The sequence below is a fragment of the Rhinolophus sinicus genome, chromosome 17 (genome assembly GCF_057876585.1).
Source record: "Rhinolophus sinicus isolate RSI-liver-muscle chromosome 17, RSI-T2T, whole genome shotgun sequence".
Classification (NCBI taxonomy): Eukaryota; Metazoa; Chordata; class Mammalia; order Chiroptera; family Rhinolophidae; genus Rhinolophus; species Rhinolophus sinicus.
The window spans coordinates 194,304,044-194,324,290 of record NC_142517.1 but is presented as its reverse complement, the minus strand read 5'-3'; positions in this window follow the sequence as shown (position 1 = coordinate 194,324,290).

The window sequence follows — 20,247 nt, the reverse complement described above, 5'->3', positions numbered from 1 at the left end:
TGGCACCCGCCTGCGTCTGCCTGGTGAATCGGGGGAGTGCTCACCCCTCCACCACTCGCCCGGAAGCCAGACAATTCAGTTCTTCTTTGTATGTTTCTGGCACCATTTAAGCTGCTCTCCCAGTACTGGAGCTCAGAGCAAGTGAGTCCGTCAGTGAGTAAGTCTGTGCTTGGGACCTTTAAGAGGAGCGCCTGGGACTCCAGCAGCCCTCTGTCTCTCTCAGCTACTATCTCCACTGGTTCTCACAGCCAGAAGTAGTGGGGACTTCTCTCCTCAGCTTTGGAACCCTGGGGCTAGGGAGCCTGATGTGGGGCTGCTCAGGGGGGGACTTTTACAGCTGAGCTATCACTCCCAATTTTTAACTTCCATACGTGGGTGTGGTACCTGCCCATTTCGTGTCTCCACCCCTCCTACCAGTCTCAACATGGCTTCTCCCATATGTCCTTAGACTTCACATGATTCTCAATGATGGTTGTTTTGTAATTAGCTGTAATTTTACTCTATAACTTCTTTCAACAAAATATGTTATACTGACTTCTAGCAATGTGTATATGCTCATTACAAATGTAGAGCAATGTCCATGTGCCATAAATATATAGCTAACAATTATATATTAATATGTGATGCACACTGTTCTCTTCATTTTATATGGATTAACTCACTTAATCAGGTGTACTTTCTCAGCATGTATTTATAAAAATCAAACCTTTAATATTGCATCATATTTTCAGAACTTGAAACCAATATTTTAAGTGTTGGAGAGAAAAGTCAGAGTACAAGATTAAACTAAAATCTTCAGTCTAACATCTGGAAAAGCTCCATATAAAAATCAATAGCAAAAGAAAAATGTTTTGGATCTCTTGAAACAATAAGAGCATAATGAAATGTGTAACCCTTCAAGAGTAGGAAAAAGACTCCAGGTGCTCAATTAGAAGATGAAACACTATTGTCATCTATCATATGACTCCTTCCTCCCTCCAAAGAATCTAGTTTAGGATTAAGATTAAATATCAATCCCAAGAAACCACACACTACGTCTATTTATTATTGAACCTGGATGACAAAAGAATTTCCAAGCAGAAGGATTATTTCAGAAAACATCAGTATAGTTTATTATCTTTTTTTTGTTGTTATTAAATGTTAAGGTATATCGACTACAAATACATGCAATTTTTAGGTTTAAGTTTTGTGAAACCCAAACCAAAATCTATTTGGGCTCTTTGATGCTGGGTTTTCAATAAGCACTTAAGATTATATCCTTTATTTGTTTTTTGGAAGTACCATTGATTCAACATGGATATAATAGCAGAAAAGTACCGGGCAAGGGCTAGGTCCTTTAAGTAACATAAAAAATAAGCAAGAGTTGTCTTTCAAGAAAAACTTCTAACTTGTCTTGACTAAAAGTGAAAAGAATCTAGAAAAAAGCTATGTTTAAATAAAATTATTAGTTTTCATTTTTAAGGATAATGCAAATTAGAAAGAGATCAGAGGATTTATGTGTCACAGAAGATAAATATAAGTGAACAAAATGTTCATGGCACTAATTCATTTATATGCTTGGTTCTTCCCACCCAAAATTTATGCTTCCTAAGGTGTTATGGACAAGGGTTAGGAATAGGAGAGCATTCAGGACATTTATATTTAACAGGGGCAGAGAGATGGAGAAGTTCAAGGAAGTACAATTGCAGAAGAATACTTAAACCATTTTCTACTTATATTATTCTCTGTGTATTCTTTATATAATGAGTTCATGAAGTTGTTCCACACAAAATATTATGCATTGCAAAAGAAAAGCATCTCTTTAAAGAGTAAGGAAAACAATGATGACTTATTTCTAGACAGTGCTCCCAGGAGAACATACCACCCCTAGGGAATAGCAAAGGTTGTTGCTCAAATCATCAGCATCATCTCAGAATTTCAAAGATAACCAACTACATTTGCACTATGCTTTCCACTTAATAAATAACTCTTATCACTCATTTTCATTATAACACAATGAAGGACATTCTATTTGTACCCCCATTTTTCAGATGTAAAATGTGAAGGCCTATAGAAGAAGCTCAAGGTCACAGTGCTAGGAAGGGGTAGAGCTGAAATTGTGTTTTTCCACTCTAAAGTCTATGCTCAGCCTAATAGGTATTGAGAGAGTTAATGATAAAAGACACTCTCCTGGGAACATGAATTTCAGCCTATAAAGAGCAACCACTAAATTTTTCAATTCTAAGGTGCACTATTGATTTTCTATCAAGTTCCTTATTGTTGAGTAGGAGGAAAGATATAACCATCTACATTAATTTTAAGTTGCATTTCAATTTCAGAAAATTAAAATATAAAAAGAAATGTGTGTTGTAAACTTAAGGAAGTGCATATAAACAATTCAAGTTTATATATGTGTGCATATTCATATTTATATATGTGTATATGTGTGTTGATAAACTTTTAAAGAAATTAGTACAATAGTCTGTATGGTTCTTATTCTTGGTCTTGTCTTCCTAATTCTCCCTCTTCTTGTTTGATGCTAAAGTGCATTTATCTTATACTTCATGGCCTTAGGACCAGTTTTCACTTGAAATCTCAAAGTGATGTCCAGCAGATTCCTGATTCATTAGCAAAATTTAGGAAGGATCCTATGGTTTCCTTCGCTTCTCAAAAACATTTTTTTCCTCTTAAAAAGGTAAGGCTCAGTTTCAGGTCAGGTAATAGTGGTGGTCTGTGTCAAAAAAGAAGATATTTTGCTGGAGGTGGACTTTGCAACATCACTCAATAACAGTATGTAGGTAGATGCGTTCTCCACCCTTATGTTGCATCCTTCTGAAAGGTCACCTCTTTCTTGCCTTATGTGTATTTCCATCTGCCAATGATGACCAGACAATTTTCCGCACATGGGAAATATGATTTCTTTGGAGCCATGGTTTTTGAAGGGCTTGGAAACCATGGGCTAACATTGAAATGAAGGAATTGGTACCTTGGCAAAAAATTCTTTCTCTCAACTTCAACACTGCTTAACAAATATTGCATTATCAATTCTCTTGATGGTACACAGGAAGTTATGTGCAGAAAAACATGGAAATTGATACAAATGGGTTTGTGGTGGTCAGCCTCCAACATAGTCCCCAATGATGTCTACCTGTTGTTCTTCTCACTTTGTGTGGTCCCATCTCACACTGTAGCAGCGTTGGTCTCTGTGACCGATAACTTACTGCAGAAGTGATGGGACATCTTCCATCTCTCTATTGCTTTTCCTATTTCTTAGATCACTAGCTTGGGAGAGGTCAGTAGCCATGTTGGGACCAGCCCTGTGGAGAGGCCCAAGTGGTGAGGAACTGAAGTGGAGTCTCCTTCTCTGGCTGCCGTCCAGCCTTCAGGAGCTGCAGCACTGGCTTAACAGTCTGACGACAACTTCACAAGACACAGAGCCAGAAGCACCCAGATCAGCCACTGCCGGAATTTGGACCCCCAGAAACTGTGAGTTAATAAATGTTTGTTGTTTTAAGTTGCTACTGTTGGGAATAATTTTTTACAATGTGTTGAAATAGCTTTCTAGGCCCAAAATAGGGCCACTTCTGCTCAGGTGCCATGTCAGAAAACTGAAATTTAGGTAACATTCGCGTCCCTGTAAAGGCTCTGCTTGACCAGAAATGCAGTATATCAAGTCAGCCAATCCCTCAATGCCAAGCCAACTCTAGGCTCCTCCAATAATGTTGTTTCTGTTCACCATCATTTATAACCTTGATGAGAAAAGAAAAATCGATTTCTGGCAGGGCAGTGACCCTGTGTGTAGTTTGCACGTTTTCCCCATGTCTGTGTGGGTTTCCTCCCACACCCCAAAGATGTACCTGTGAGGTGAATAGCACGTCTACATTGTCCCAGTGTGAGAGAGTGTGGGTGTGGGTGTGAGTGGCATGGGACGGGAGGGCAGTCCCACCTGGGCCCCACCGCTGCCAGGAGGGGCTCTGGCCACTGCAACCCTGAACTAGAATAAGCATATTGTGAAATAATTATCTTACCTGTTTTTATTAATCTTTCTTTAATGTGTGTCTAGCTCACTTTTATTTCAATGTTTAATATTAGAAGTATTTTGGGTCTTTATTCAGAGGTTTGATGTTTCTGTGACTAGAAATATGCCACAGGAACTTCATTTATATCAACTGGCTTCTGGTAAAATTGGTTCATTATTAGTTGTTTTGCTTAAAGTCACAGTTTCCAAGAAACTTTTGGTAACACTAAATGAGAACTGCCTTGTTCTTTGTCCCCTCCCCAAACAAGGCTGACTTTGAGGCCCAGCCAATCAGATATTTTCTATTTTTCTTTATTGTTCTTTATTCTTTATCCTATAAAAGCTCCCTGCCTTCCACCTCATTTTGCAGTTCTCCAAAAGGAGACTGTCTGCTTCATGAAGTGTTAAAGTTTATCTGTGTCACCTAAATTGTCTTTTTAAATCATTTTTAAACAGTTTTTGACAATGAGGAATGAGATTCTAAGCTGACTGCTAATGGCACAGGGGACAAAGGACCTACAGGTAAGGCATTGGCTGAACCCTTTGAGTTCACACTTCCTCTCGTGGTTGCTGAGGGCTGTGGGTAAGTCACTCTAGGATTTGCGCTCTCCTGTCATGAATAAAACTCTTTGATGCAAACAGTTTATTAAAAATATATAGAGAGCATTTTTCATATGTCTGTTTGCCATCTATACGTCCTGTTTAGAAAAATGTCTCTTCGTGTCCTCTGCCCATTTTTTAATTGGGTTGTTTATTTTTTTGGAGATGAGTTGAGTGAGTTTTTTTATAAATTTGAATATTAACCCCTTATCGGATATATCATTGGCAAATATCTTCTCCCATTCAGTAGGATCCCTTTTTGTTTTATTGATGGTTTCCTTTTCTGTGAAAAAAAACTTTTTAGTTTGATGTAATCTCCCATGTTTGTTTTTTCTCTTACTTCCCTTGCCCGAGGGGCTATATCAGTAAAAATCTTATTTCGGGTAATGTCTGTAAACTTTCGTCTTATAGTTTCTTCTAGGAGTTTTATGGTTTCAGATCTTACATTTAAGTCTTTAATCCATTTTGAATTTATTCTTGTATATGGTGTAAGGAGGTGGTCCAGCTTCATTTTTTTTTTACATGTGTCTGTCCAGGAACAATAATGAATGTCAACTACAATTGTGTATATATATACACAATTGCATATATATACACATATATGTAGTTACAAGAAGTGGAGTACAGCATTAGGAATAGAGACAGTGGAAATGTAATGGCTGTATGTGATGTCAGAGGGATAGTGGATGGGGGGAGGGGGGTTGACACAGTGTGAGGGATATAAATGATAACTATCTAACTGTTACATTGTTTCATACACCTGAAACTAATAATAATTTTTTTAAAAGACCTGGTATTGTATTGTATTGTATTGTATTGTATTGTATTGTATTGTATTGTATTGTATTGTATTGTATTGTATTCTATTCTATTCTATTCTATTCTATTCTATTCTACACGGATTTATATTATATAAGACCGGGTCTTATATTATATTAAAATAAGACTGGGTCATATATTAGTGTTTGCTCCAAAAGATGCATTAGAGCTGATGGTCCGGCTAGGTCTTATATTTGGGGAAACACGGTATATGTGGAATCTAAACAACAAAATAAATGAACAAACAAAACAGAAACAAACTCATAGATACCGAGAACATTTTTAGGGTTGCCAGAAGAGAGGGAGGTTAGGGTTATTGGTGTAAAAGGCGAAGGGATTAAGAGGTACAAATCGGTAGTTACAAAATAGTCATGGGGATGTAAAGTACAGCATAAGGATGTTACAATAATAAGCATATTACATAAGCATATTACAATAATATTGTAATAACTATGTATGGTGTCAGATGGGTACTAGATTTATCAGACTGATCACTTTGTAAGTTATATAAATGTCTATTCACTATGTTGTACACCTGAAACTAATATAATATATGTCAACTACAATAATAAAATAAAAACATTATGAAAAAAGATTAAAAAAAAAAAATATATATATATATATAGAGAGAGAGGTTCCCAGGTACTTATATTGGGAGTGTGCAATGGGTAACAGCCATCAGGAGACTCACAAAGTCTCAAGATTAAGTCTGCACCATTAACTGCTGGGGGATTTGGGAAAATAAATGAAGACAAGAAATTCGAGCTGTTTTGACCATCAAAGTCAAAATGGGAATCAACATTTTCTTCACCCCCCAAGAATGCCTCCTGTCATCTTTGTATCTCAGTCAAGGGCATCTAGTTCCAATCAGTTGCTTAGCGAAGCTTGCAGTCACGCTGAACTTGTCTGTCTCTCACACCCCACACCCAATCTGTCAGTAAATCCCATCAACTCTATCTTCTAACTGTGTAGGAATCTAAGTACTTTTTATGACCACCAATGTGGCCAACTAATTGTCATCTCCCTCCTGGATTATTGCAACAGTCTCCTAATTGTTTTTCTCATTTCTCCTCTTGTCCCCTGAAGTATTCTCAATACAATAGCCAGACACACAAATCCTTTTAAAACCATATACAATCATGATTTGACTCTGCTCTAAAACTTCCAGTTGCTTCCCCTGTTACACTGAGTAAAAGCCAAAGTACTCAAGAGTGACGCACAAACCCTATGCCAGCTGGCCCTTTGCTTCCCTATCCTCTTCCGCTTTTCTCCCTCTTGTTTGTTTTGCCACAAACAAGGGTGGAATCTCTGCTGCTGCTTCAACATTCCAGGCATGCCTCCACATTCAAGTCTCACCTCCCTACTGTGTTTCCCCGAAAATAAGCCCTAGCATGATTTTTCAGGATGACATCCCCTGAACATAAGCCCCAATGCGTCTTTTGGAACAAAAATTAATATAAGACCCTGTCTTATTTTTGGGCAAAGACGGTATCAAGCGCACATTGCCAGAGAAACCATCCTGACTGCACTTTTTCTTCATTCAATATACGTTTACTGAGCAGTCACTCTGTGCCATACACTACTTCAGCATCTTGGGATATAATAGTGAATTAAGCATAGAAAACTTTCTGCCCTCATAGAGTAAGAGGAGGCCTCAGAAGAGAGAAGAGGGAGTTAGCTACTCAGGTGTTTGCAAATCCCCTTCACATCCTCGCATACTTCCTTTCCCTTCTAGCACAATTTCCTCCCTATATAGCCTTATCACCATCTGATATACTATAAATTTTATATATAAATCAAAAAGTGATTTTGTTAACTTATTTCATCTCCCATAATTAAATAATGGAATAAAATTAGTCTCTGAGACACCTCTGAGAAAAGCCTTTCTCATTTGATTGCATGTAAAACGTTGCTTGAAAAAAAAAAAGATCTTTTTAAGAGAGAATAGATTTTGGCAAAAACCAAGTTAGGTAAACTGCTGCTTTTGATATGGAATCATTGGATTTGATATAGGAAATCAATCAATAGAAATACCTGATAGGAGGTAAGAATATTTTATGAAATTCAAGAAAGGATCTCTCTCTCTCTTTCTCTCCTCAAATACTGACAGGGAAGTATGTTATTTTTAAGTCACTGAAAGCCTGTGGCATGGACTGGAAGAGGGCTGCAGGGGTTTTAACACTCTTAGAACTATTTGGATGACAGGAAATCAGCAGTCCACCAATGAGCCAAATAGGTCAGAGTTAGTTAAATAGAAGCCATGGGTAGTTCAGCATCAGCTAAAACTCTAATTTATAACAACCAATAGGGCAAAATGGATTTTTCTATGCAAGAGAAGCCCTAGCTATTAATATTTTGGTGAATAGGTTATTAAAACTAAAGCATTCTTGTGAAATTTCATAAAATTTGTTCTCTCTCTCTCTCTCTCTCTCTTTCTTTCTTTCTTGTCATTAGCTATAGTCAGCTCCAGATTTGACATGTTTCTATAGCCCCCACACCAAGATAAAGAATGCTATCAACCTGTGAAATTTGGAGTATACAACTGGAGTTATTTGGGGGCTGATGGATTTGTGCCGCTGGATCCAGATTGTTACTGATCATTACACCCCTCTTGTGACTAATGATATGGCATGAGTTTGTAAGACTAGCTTCATCATTTGGGGACCAGTTCTGAGGCCTTGGCTTCATGACCGCAGTAACTAACAAGCTGAGCTAATTGGTAACACATTATAGTCCCTTACACAGTGATTGTTTATGGTACATCAAAGATAAAGTCTTAAAGTATATTTGTGGCAAGCACAACAATTGGCTTATTTATAAAGTTTGAAAATAAGGGTAATCGTAAATGGAATAGTGCCCCATACTTCCAGGCGTGAGGTTTATAATACTGAACAATTTCCTAAAGGCATGTTTTGCAATTCTTTTGAATTCGTAACCTCCTTTTTAATGAACATAAATTTCTCATGCTCTGATTGAAAATCATGGCTATCATCTCCATATTCTCACCAGCCAAAATAAAGTTACGAAGCTTTGTTCATTGTAGTCAAATATAAAATATTATAACATTTTTTGTTTTTACAAGCTACAAATGTGCTTTCCTGAAATGTCTGATGAGTCCTTTCTTGTTCTTCCCCTCTGCCTATTTTATCTCTAACCAACCAGGCTCAAATTGGAAACATACCAAAGGTCAGGCAATTAGGTTCACGATTTGATTGTCCGAACTTTCGCATGTTTTTTGGTATGATTTTCTACAAATGTATGTAGGAGTTAATAATGTATAACCTCAAAACATAAATATAATTTGTATGCAAGTAAATAGCATGGATCAAACTTTTATTTAAGTAGTAGGTTAACAAACCAAAACGAAGAGGACTTGAAGAGACATTTCTCCAAAGAGGACATACAAATGGCAAATAGACATATGAAAAAATGCTCAACATCACTAATCATCAGAGAAATGCAAATAAAAACCACAATGAGATATCACCTTACCCCAGTCAGAATGGCTATCATCAACAAGACAAATAGTAACAAACGTTGGAGAGGCTGTGGAGAAAAAGGAACCCTCATACACTGTTGGTGGGAATGCAGACTGGTGCAGCCGTTATGGAAGGTGGTGTGGAGGTTCCTCAAAAAATTACGAATAGAATTGCCATATGACCCAGCAATCCCTCTCCTGGGTATCTACCCAAAAAATTTGAAAACATTTAGAGATAAAGACACGTGTGCTCCAGTGTTCATTGCAGCTTTGTTTACGGTGGCCAAGACATGGAAACAACCAAAATGTCCTTCGATAGATGAATGGATGAAGAAGTTGTGGTATATATACACAATGGAATACTATTCGGCGGTAAGAAAAGATGATATAGGAACATTTGTGACAACATGGATGGATCTTGAGAGTGTAATGCTGAGCGAAATAAGTCAGACAGAAAAAGCAGAGAACCATGTGATTTCACTGATATGTGGTATATAAACCAAAAGCAACAAAAGAACAAGACAAACAAATGAGAAACAGAAACTCATAGACACAGACAATGGTTTGGTGGTTGCCAGAGGGTAAGGGGGGTGGGGGGTGGGGGGTGGGAGATGAGGGTAAGGGGGATCAAATATATGGTGATGGAAGGAGATCTGACTCTGGGTGATGAACACACAATGGGATTTATAGATGATGTAATACAGAATTGTACACCTGAAATCTATGTAATTTTACTAACAATTGTCACCTCAATAAATTTAATTAAAAAAAAAAATGTGAGACCGATATATATGATAGGAGTCCTAAGATTAGATTGCTAGATTATATGTAAATCTGGCTGTTGTCCTACATGACAATATAACCATAAAGTTCAGGGGTAACTTCCCTTCAGGACAGAAATCATTTGCAGTTGATCAGTTTCCACAAGTTAGTCTTTGAAGTTCAGGGACCTTAGACTCTAATGAGAAGTGGGTGATACTGAAAGATAACAAATTCATCTTCTCTCCAAATTTCTTATAATTTTTCCTAGTATAATTTATAAAAATGTGAGCATATGATACAAATAGCAAATGATAAAATGGTGGGAATATGGGGGCAAGCTTTCACAGTGATTATGTAATATCACACTACCTTTCCCTATCCATGGATTTCCTAAGACCACTTTTTCCTAGAATATTTAGGAACTTTTGTCTGTCTTACACCAACACCTGAGAAATGTTCTTGATTGCTGCCTTTCTTGGCTTTCTGTCCTTCCTCATCTCATGTTCTGCTTTGGGGCCCATCACTACTCTTTTTGATGCTAACAATGCTTACATATTTTAGAAAATATGGCTTCCATGATTGGATGCAGAGGCATAGATGAGCAACTGACTATACTTCCCTTTATTACTCCATCCCTTAATTCCGTACCTTGCCACATTAGGCTGCACAGATGTGTCTGACTCACCTAGTGTGTTGGGAGTAAAGAGAATGGAGACATACAGAAAAATCTTAAACAGTCTGCTGCCCATAATTATTCCCATGGCCCAACAGAAAAGCTCCCCAAAAGGCTAGAACCTCATAAAGGATTTCCTTTGTGGACACAACTCAGGTTCTAGCCTTGGTATTCTGACCTTGATCCCACATTTCTCAGCAGTGGCTTTCTTATTCACACCTACACTGTATGAACCTCTAATTCTCTTTTGGGAAACCCACTTCTCTTTTCACAGGGATGTGTCTGGCTTCCTCTACCCCATAATCTCCAGACGTAATAATCCATGTCGTTTCTGAATATCTGAGTTATTCAAGCTAGAATATCATCCTTGGGGCTTCAGCATGACAGTCTAAGGGGGACGCTAGACTCAAGTCAAACCTTTTTCTCCATTCCTTCCTTCTTACCCCTCCTCCAATGTTAAATAGCGATACACTGTCTTATTAGACACTTCCAATTATCAAATTTAACACACACACACACACACACACACACACACACACACAGCATTTTTCATTTATTAACCTGAGTGGTAACTGGTACCCTTTAATATAGTTTCTTTGAAACTATGCCTTTTTCAAGTATTCTTGAGCCATCTGCTTTTGTTCTTTAATACAGAAGGAACTGGATAAACTTTGAAATGACCACATTTCTAAGAGCAAAATGGCATATCTCCATTTAACTCGTTTTAAACAGAAGGAAGAGCCATAAAAGGATTTCTTTTCCTCGTGCCCAAGTGTCATCTCCTCCTTTCCCACTAATTAGCAGGGGATTTCTTCCAGTTAAATTACTCTGACAAAAATATAGCAGGAAGTTCTTAAGCATTGGTATAGGCTGAATTGTGTCCCCTCAAAACACATGTTGAAGTCCTAACCCCCAGTACCTGTGAATGTGAACTTATTTTGAAATAGTCTTTACAGATGTAATCAAGTTAAGATGAGGTCATCTTGAATTAGGGAGGGCCTTAATCCAATATGACTTGTATGCTTATAATAAGAAAGGAAGAGAGAAACACACATACAGAGGGAAAATGACCACGTGAGGATGAGGGCAGAGAATGGAGTTTGCTGTCACTAGCTAAGGAATGCCTAGGACTACATAAGGAGAAAGAAGCAAGGAAGGATCCTCCCCTGGATGACATGGCCCTGCAAACACCTTGATTTTGGACTTCTAACCTCCAGAACTATGGGGGAATACACTTCTGTTGTTTAAAGCCTCTCAATTTGTGGCATCTTGTTATGGCAGCCATAGTAAACCAATACAAGCGTCACTGTCATCATCATCATCCTAGAAACCTTCAATGACATCTGCTATATGACATTCACTGTGTTATTTGCTTGATTGTTTTGTGTGCTAGATGAGAGTGCAAGTTTTGGAGTCAAATTCTGACTCATACTTACTAGGTGTGTCACCCAGGCAAGTTATGTAACTGTTACCTATTATTTCTATTATTTTCTCAAATCATTCTAATAGCCTTGAAAAATAGATATTAACATGCCCATATAACAGGAGAGCCTTCTGAGGTATAGAGAAATTCATCATTTACCCATTCTATTGCAGTTAGTAAGTTAGTAAGAGAGAGCAAGGTAGAAGCTGCAATGTATTTGATGACCAGGCTTTGAAAGTCACATTTCTTCATTTCCATAGTATCCTATTGGCTACACAGGTTAGCCTTATTTGATGTGACTACACAGGGCCATCTTGGAGGCTGGCTGCCACAGTTGTTCTTACAAACTCAGTTGCCCAAGCTCTTTTTAAAATATAAATAAAAGAGAAGGAAAGAAATGCACTTACTTAATGCATGTATATTCTTATGACAAATATAATGCATTTATTTTAGGGTAACTAATTTATATTTGTTATACATGTTTCAGAGAGTATGGGAGTAAATGGGTTTGGATAATTTTTTACAGTTCCTTTTACCTCTTTCTGAATAAAAGTTGTCTTTCTTGTATATACTTGTAAGAATATTTACTTAAGCTTCAAAAGTCATGTATTCAAAGAAAATTATTGTATACATTGTATTGGTCTGCTTGGATTGCCATAACAAAATACCAGAGACTGGGTGGCTTAAACATCAGAAATTTATTTTCTCACAGTTTTGGAGCCTGGAGTCTGAGTCAGGGTGCCAACATGGCTGGGTTCCAGGGAAGGCTCTATTCCTGGCTTGCAGATGGCCGCCTTTTGGCTTTGTCTTCACCTGGCCTTTCCTTGGTGCATGCAAGTGGAGATCTTTCTCTCTCTCCCTCTCTCTCTCTCTCTCTCTCTCTCTCTCTCTCTCTCTCTCTCTCTCTCTCTTCCTTTTCTTATAATGCCACCAATCCTATTAGATTAAGACCCCATCCTTTTGACCTCACTAACCTAATTATCTCCTTAAAGCCTTAGCTCCAACAGAGTCACATTGAGAGGTTAGAACTTCAACATATGGATTTTGCAGGAGACACAATTCAGTCCCTAGTATACGTGAACATGTCTTGGGTTTTTCTCGCCTTGCTTTTCCTCTTTCACATATTTGATGATGTATGGAGTAAACAGATTTTGTACATGTAAAAGTATTTTGCAGTAATGTCAGTACCTGTACAGGACATCAGCAACCAGCAGCTACTTCTCTAGATTAGATGTGGGGTAAGGGAGAAACAAAGGACAAGAGGGAAGGTTAAGACAGATAGCGAGCCTCGGCAGGTCAGAGCTATCGTATGTTAAAGATTATATTCCTTGGAAGATATGGTAAAAGTGTTGTATGCCTGCTTCATCTATCTATCTATCTATCTATCTATCTATCTATCTATCTATCTATCTACCCACCCATCCACCTATCTTTAACATCTTTTACTAAGTGAACCAAGTAACCATCTTTCCGTTTTTAATTCTTATCTGAGGAATGTGTGAATAATTACAAGCAAAGTAGGCATTCACAAAACATTTTTGTTCTTGCAGCATTTAAATCCATCAACTTTTCTATGTTGTCTTACCAGGTTACTTCAGTAATCTAACATATTGTGACAAATTCTAGTCATTGTCCAATAGTTTCCCTTGGTTGTGTTCAAAGCTGAAAAGTACTCTTTAACATGTATTTTCCTATTCTATTTCTGGTTTTCTTGGCGTATGTCTAAATTAAATAAAAGAACATGACCAAAGCTGTATGACCTAAGACGCTCATCCCAGTATCAAAATAATTAACATTTACTGAGAAAAGGCAGGCACTGTGGTTAGCTCTTTTATACGCATCATCTTGTTTACTATCGCAACCCTTGTATTATTACAGTAGCTTGTATTATTATCCTAATTTTTATGGATGAGAAAATTACTGTTTAAAGTGATTAAGTAATGTGAGTAAGGTCACGTAGCTAATAAATGGCAGAGCCAGCCAGGAATTGAACCAAGTCTGAAACCATCTTAATCTCTGTAAAAAATTAAGTATTCAACAATGTCAACAATAGGAGAATTCTCATATGTATTATAACTTCAATGCAATATAATATTATATAGTCCCTGGAAATTATGTACGCAAATAATTTTTACTGACTTTGGAAAATGTTTATATTTTAATAGTAAACAAAAGAATAAGATACACAATGATATGATATATACATAATGATCTCAGCTATATAGGAAAAAAACATATTAATATCCATAGGGGAAAAAAGGAAAGTAGTATAAAGAAGTATTAATGACGCAGATCTGTACATGTGGTAAGACTATGGATGATTTTTGCTTTCTTATTATACATTCCTATGTATTACTTACGTAATCAGGAAAAAGGTAATAAAATCTTTAATATTTACAATAAGGGAGAAGAAAAATGAAGACTTGGTTTCTGTGAGTACTAGAATTAAGTCCATTCAGTAACTGCTGTGTTCATTAAAAGGTGCAAAGCATTCAATTTGATATCTGTTTCTGATGTGTATGACTGTCAGATGTTCAAACACAATGTAATAGTCTCCTGGTTGCTGTATTCTCTTCTTTTTGCCTTATGTTGGAGATAATGCAGAAAGTGTGTGTTTCTTGTTGGGAAGTTGGCATTTGAATGAGATGGCTGTTTTTCTCAGCTTAAAAAAGATAAAAGGCGTTATCAAGTAATGTTTACTTTTACCTAAGGATGTTGGTCCCACTCCAACAATTGGAATTGATTGAACTCCAGTGCTTGCAAATTTAAAAGCCTAACACAGGGGACCTGCTCACTCTGAATTTTACAAATCAATGGATAAACTCAAAACACCCATTACAGAGCACCTTAATGTGTATCTGTTTGGCAAAATAAACACTGGTAAACAAGCATTTTCAACTGTGAGCTTCAATAAGAACACTATGCTGTCTGTATTGGATGTTAAAGATTTGCATAGAACCATAAAGATAGGACAAACTCAAAGAAGAAAATTGCTTTTAAAAAAATTAAGTCTTCTGATCCATTTTCTCAATTAAATTGTGTTTCATTCATCTAGACTAGTCATTTCTCTTGACTTTTGATAGCATTTTTATTATTGCCAATGGAATGTAGCATCCTATGAAAGAAGTGTGCTGTTGGTATTTCATTAAATAGTGTTGCTTCATGGAAGCCCATAAACCGTTGAACTAGGCAAAATAAATGATATTAAATCGATTTATTGCTGATGAGCATACTGATTGCTACTTTACTACTTAGCTCTAAGGTTATCAAATGTAAATCTTGATGTTAAATTTGGACTTTCGTGCTTTACTGAAATTAATCAAACTGGAGAAAACTTTAAAAATGAGCATATTTACATGGAATCAGTACTTTTGCATAAAAAGATTACTTATTAGATTTTAATCAATAGACTTAACACCTAGATCATCACTCTACAAATCATCTTTGATGATGGACAAGGCTCCTTGCCACCAATTTGTTGCAGACCAATACTTTTATAAAATCCAACAAAATGGAAGTACTAGAGACATACAAGATAAAAACATACATTTTTAAAATTATTAGTTTCAACAGACATACAATTGTCTAATTTTTCTAAAAGTTTTAAGTCCTTAGTCTCACTTCTGTACTTATCTTGCCATGAACCAACAACAAACAATTCTCGGACCTGCAGTGGTGTATGGCCCACACTTTAGTGCTGGTGTGAATTCCTCCACTCATCTCCAAGCCCTGTGCTGCTGCTTGGCTTGGGCGGGGGATCTGATGAGGGAGTGGAATGAGGCTGACTTCATTATACTCACCTCCACCTCTCCCTGAGAAGGACTGCAGACTATAATTATATCAGTGCGGCACCAAGATCTATCACCTGTAGTGTCCTGATATTATTCTTGTTTATAAACACCAAGGCATGTGTTCCCAAGGTTCAGCTGGCTGTGGTTTCATGTGATGACTCCCACCAATGGTGGGGGATCCCATGAACAGCATATTCTGCTTGACCAGGGGAAAATATTCCCAAGTGTTTTACAGTTATATGGATGAAACAGTTCTTGCATTGTCTATGACAACCATGGTCACAACAACGAAGTTTTTAAAATTGGTTAGAACCCAATATAATGGCTGACACCGAGTCCCTTGCTATGGCTTGTATAGGCAACTTAATCTAATTCACTTCATGTTCTCCCAGTTCAAAGCAGTGGTTCTTAAGGTCAGCTCAAGATTTAGAATTCATTCAGTGTTTCAAAACGTCTTCTTGCTCTGGTTGATTCTAACACCCCAGAGAATGGATGCAGCCCACAGCCTAAGTCAGCAGGGGATTGGTGGGATCCATTTGCTTGGTCTTTTCTATCAGAGGTGGGCACCATTAGCTGCCATGCTCTTCTTGGCATAGTAAGCATGGCAAATGTTTCAGGAGATGGGGAATTGGCATTTCTACAGCTGTTTCTGCTTCTTTCCCATCATTCACTGGCCTAAAGATCACCCAGAAAGGTATGTCTCTGTAAAAGTTGTATTCATTTTTTGAGTATTTGTTTACTTTCATGTTATTGAACTCAATCTGGAAATGTCTACAAGTTGGTCAGCTATTTTGGTTCACCTCTTTTGAATTTACCATGCTGCACTTCTTCAGCTGTGACAAGGACAGACTTTTAGCTATCTGCTTATACCTCCTGAAATCAAGACTTCGATCTTGGCATTCATCAAGTGATATATTCTAGAACAGTAGTTCTTAAAATGTGGCCCAGGGACCCTCTAAGATGTTTTAGGGGGTCCACAAGGTCAAAATTCTTTTCATAATACTAAGATGTTATTTGTTTTTTTAATTCTCATTCTCCCGTGAGCAAAGTTTACAAGTGGCTCCATGATGTGTGACGCCATCATTGTACTGACGGCTAGTGGAGTCTGTGCTTGTGGATTCTCTTGGGTATCTTTTGTAAGCCCAGTCTTAATTTTGAACATGACAAATAGTGGTAGATATATCCTCCATAAACTACACTTGTTCAGGGTCTTCAATAATTATTAATGATACAAAGGGCTTTGAGAACAAAAAGTTTGAAAAGGGCCACTCTACAAGAATAATGTGGTCATTTGCATTTACAGTGAAACATGGAGGCAATTTGGCCATGAGAACGTTAGATGATTTTCCTTTTCGTTACCTGGTGTCTAGTATGCCACAGTAGTTGGGCAATGACCAGGCAAGGAAACAGATTCAGCTCTAGAGCCCCCAGGAGAAATGTAGGTTGGCTAACACCTTGATTTAAAAACTTTTAACCCCCATAAGTATAAGAAAACAAATCTGTGTTGTTTTAAGCTACTAAGCCTGTGATAATTTGTTACAGCCACTATAAGAAACCAGCACAGACTTGTTTCTGAGGAAACAAAAATGAGGATTTGTTGATTATCTGCTATGCGTCAGGCCCTGCACAAGATCACGCAGTCAGTGATTAGAAAAGGGAGGACTCAGATTGCAAGTTTGCCTGCGTGCAGAGACCAAGCGCTTTTCACCTACTTAGTTAACCCCGTAACCCCCCCAAAAATGTTACACACTGGTAGGAGTGGTGCTGGAGATTTTTGAATTTCTCTAAGGATAATTCTAGAAGGCCAGTGCATGATCCATGTTGCCATAGATCATTCACATGTTAAGGTTCTGATGCCACGTTGATCCTGTACCCTTAACTCGGCTACTAACAATCTACTTGATAGAGCACGGTGGGTAACTTTATAGCCACTCAGTGAATTCCAATTAGGAGTTATTTCCCACCAGATCACTCCATTTATTCCTAACTAGGAATTACCTCTCAAACTGCAGATGTTTGAAATGTGTCTAAAATGTGTCTGAAAATGAAATGTGTGAGTTGTTGAATGCCAAGTTTCACCTCATGGGAATGAAATTCTAGAATGAACTCATCTGACATGAGTGAGATAAGATTATTTGCTTTACTTTTTTTTTTTTTTTTGATGGTAAACTATGCTGATTCTTCTAGTCTAAAGCTTAATACTTACCTATTATTTTGATATTCACCACCAATTTGTTTGCAGAAATATTTTAAAGACAAGATTGGTTTTGAAGCAAATCATTTAGGATGGATGGCACTTGCCTGGGGAGGTAGCTTAAATGTAACAAGGTAAAAAACAATCACTCAAAATATCCAAATATTCAGAGATGTAATGTAGGTGTTTCAGAAATATCATTTATTTGGGGAAGCCATGCTGATGGGTCTGCACTTTTAGATGGTGGTAGCATGCAAGACATTTCCATCTTCATTTTGCCTTAATCCTTACTTTTCCCTCACTCCATTCAAAATTTTTCCAAGAGTGTATGTCAGTTATTTGAGTTGATATTAGGCCAAGATTCAAGACCACCAAATCTCTAAACAGCCACTTATTGTGGTCAGAGCCCTCTGTTAGAATCCCCATGGGAGACACATGCACTGAAGATGAGGCCAGGCCCATGAATACTGTTTATTACTATTTGGGTTTGGTTCCAACATCCTATGTGGAATTCCTAGGCCTGATGAATGGTCCTGAACTACATAAGACTGAAAACACTTCTATGTGTCTTTTGTCAAAGGCCTAACTTAAGGAAGTCCTTCCAGATCTTCTCACTCTAGTAGCAGGAAGAAAGATTAACTCAAAGGAAAAAAGGGAATGTGTGAGATGATTTTTTTCCCCCACTAAGACCTAATGAAGTGGTCTAAAGCTCTACTCTAGATCAGTTCTTCCTTTCATGGCAGGAAGTAGAGTTTGGGTGGGTGGCCAGACGAGGCAGTTGAAGGAGTTCATTAGTAAGTGGAAAGCAGGGCCTAGCTCTCTTTCTAGAGCAGCAGCTGGTGGGGAAATCATTTTAATAAGATAAATCAAAAAGGACAGGACCTCTAAGAAATCAAATCCAGCTGGAGAACATTGCCAGAGAAGCATAAGGTTTTATGCTTTTTCTTAACTATAACATTGGAAGTTCTTCCCCCTGCCTCAACACCATGGCCCAACAAACATCCTCTTAAATTAACATTGTTTTTTTCTTAAGAAAGGAGGTCAGGGAGGACTGGAGCCTAGATCTGACCCCACTAGTGAGCAGTGTATATCGTCCAACACATGGTTAATGCCATGGTCATGCTTTAGCTCCCCAGGCATGTCTAGGGCCTGTCAGCTCTATCAGTTGACAGGTGAACCAGAGATGATGCTTTCCCTACCAGCCTTCCATATTGCCTGCACTGCCTCATTCTCCCAGCATTCCATTTAAATCAAGGGAGGCATAAGACTCTGCTGGTTTGCATTGTAATGAGATGTATCTGATTACAGCATCTGAACGCTCTGGGATGCTATGTGGCAGTGCAGCTACAAGCATGAATAAATTAATCGGCTATTAGGTTCAGACTCTCAGGCAAGGGCATAGTCAGCTTCACGCAGACTTTGTTGTATATGAAATCCCCAAAAAGAATAATACCTCATGTAAACTCTCATTATATTTTATAGTAGAATGAATATGGATCGGTAATAAGTTTTGTTCCAATATAACATTAGTTTCAGAAGAATTTCCCCTTTTTCCTTTTTATCAAATCAAATTATAACCATAAAAAAATAAAGGCTTTTCTACTTAAGGACTCTATGAAGAGAACACTGGTTTCCTGTTTAATATTACTATTTTAGCTTATATTTTAAAATAAACTGAGTTGATTTTATACAATATAGAATTGAATTTGTTTCTCAGAACATGAACTTACATTTGCTTGTTTTTGAAAATTAATCTTTTTTACAGGACAATGAAATTAGATTATTTATTCTTAAAATATAAGTTTACTTTTTAAATTTAACTTTTTAAAATTAGGGAGTACATCCAATATATACAAAAAAAAATGGAAAATAAAATAATAGTGGAAATCCATTACCTATATACCTACTATTAAGCTTTATTAAAATATTATGCCATTTATACTTGAGTAGTTTCGAAAGAAATGGTATAGTACAGATATAACTCTGGCCACCTTTATTTTTTCCATCCCATTACTCTCCCTTGCTCTGAGAGGTAATCACTATCATGAAACCAATGTTTATCATTCCCATAATTTGTATATTTTTACTGTATATACATAGAAACTATATAGTCTTATTTTGCATACTGTCATACTGTACACATCTTTCCCTAGCCTGAAATTTAGACTCAACATTTCAGGTAGGATTTTTGACCTGGGAAACCTGGGACATGTACAGAGCTAGCTAAACCTCAAGCCTTTAAATTGGGATGCAAAGTTTTCAGGTGCTACATGAACTCCTGAAATGATAGGTGCATGCATATTTTTCTGAGAAGTAGGTCCATAGCTTTCACAACATTCTCAACTCCATCTTTGATCTCAGAAGTCTTCTTCAAAATTTTGAGATTCCATTAATGTACAGAGTTTTTCTTCTAATAGTGATGTATGATTAATTTACTGTATTTCTTTTTCTATATGTTCTTCTATTCTGAGTGCATTATTTGAAAAAAAATATTGATAGGCTGTTTTGTG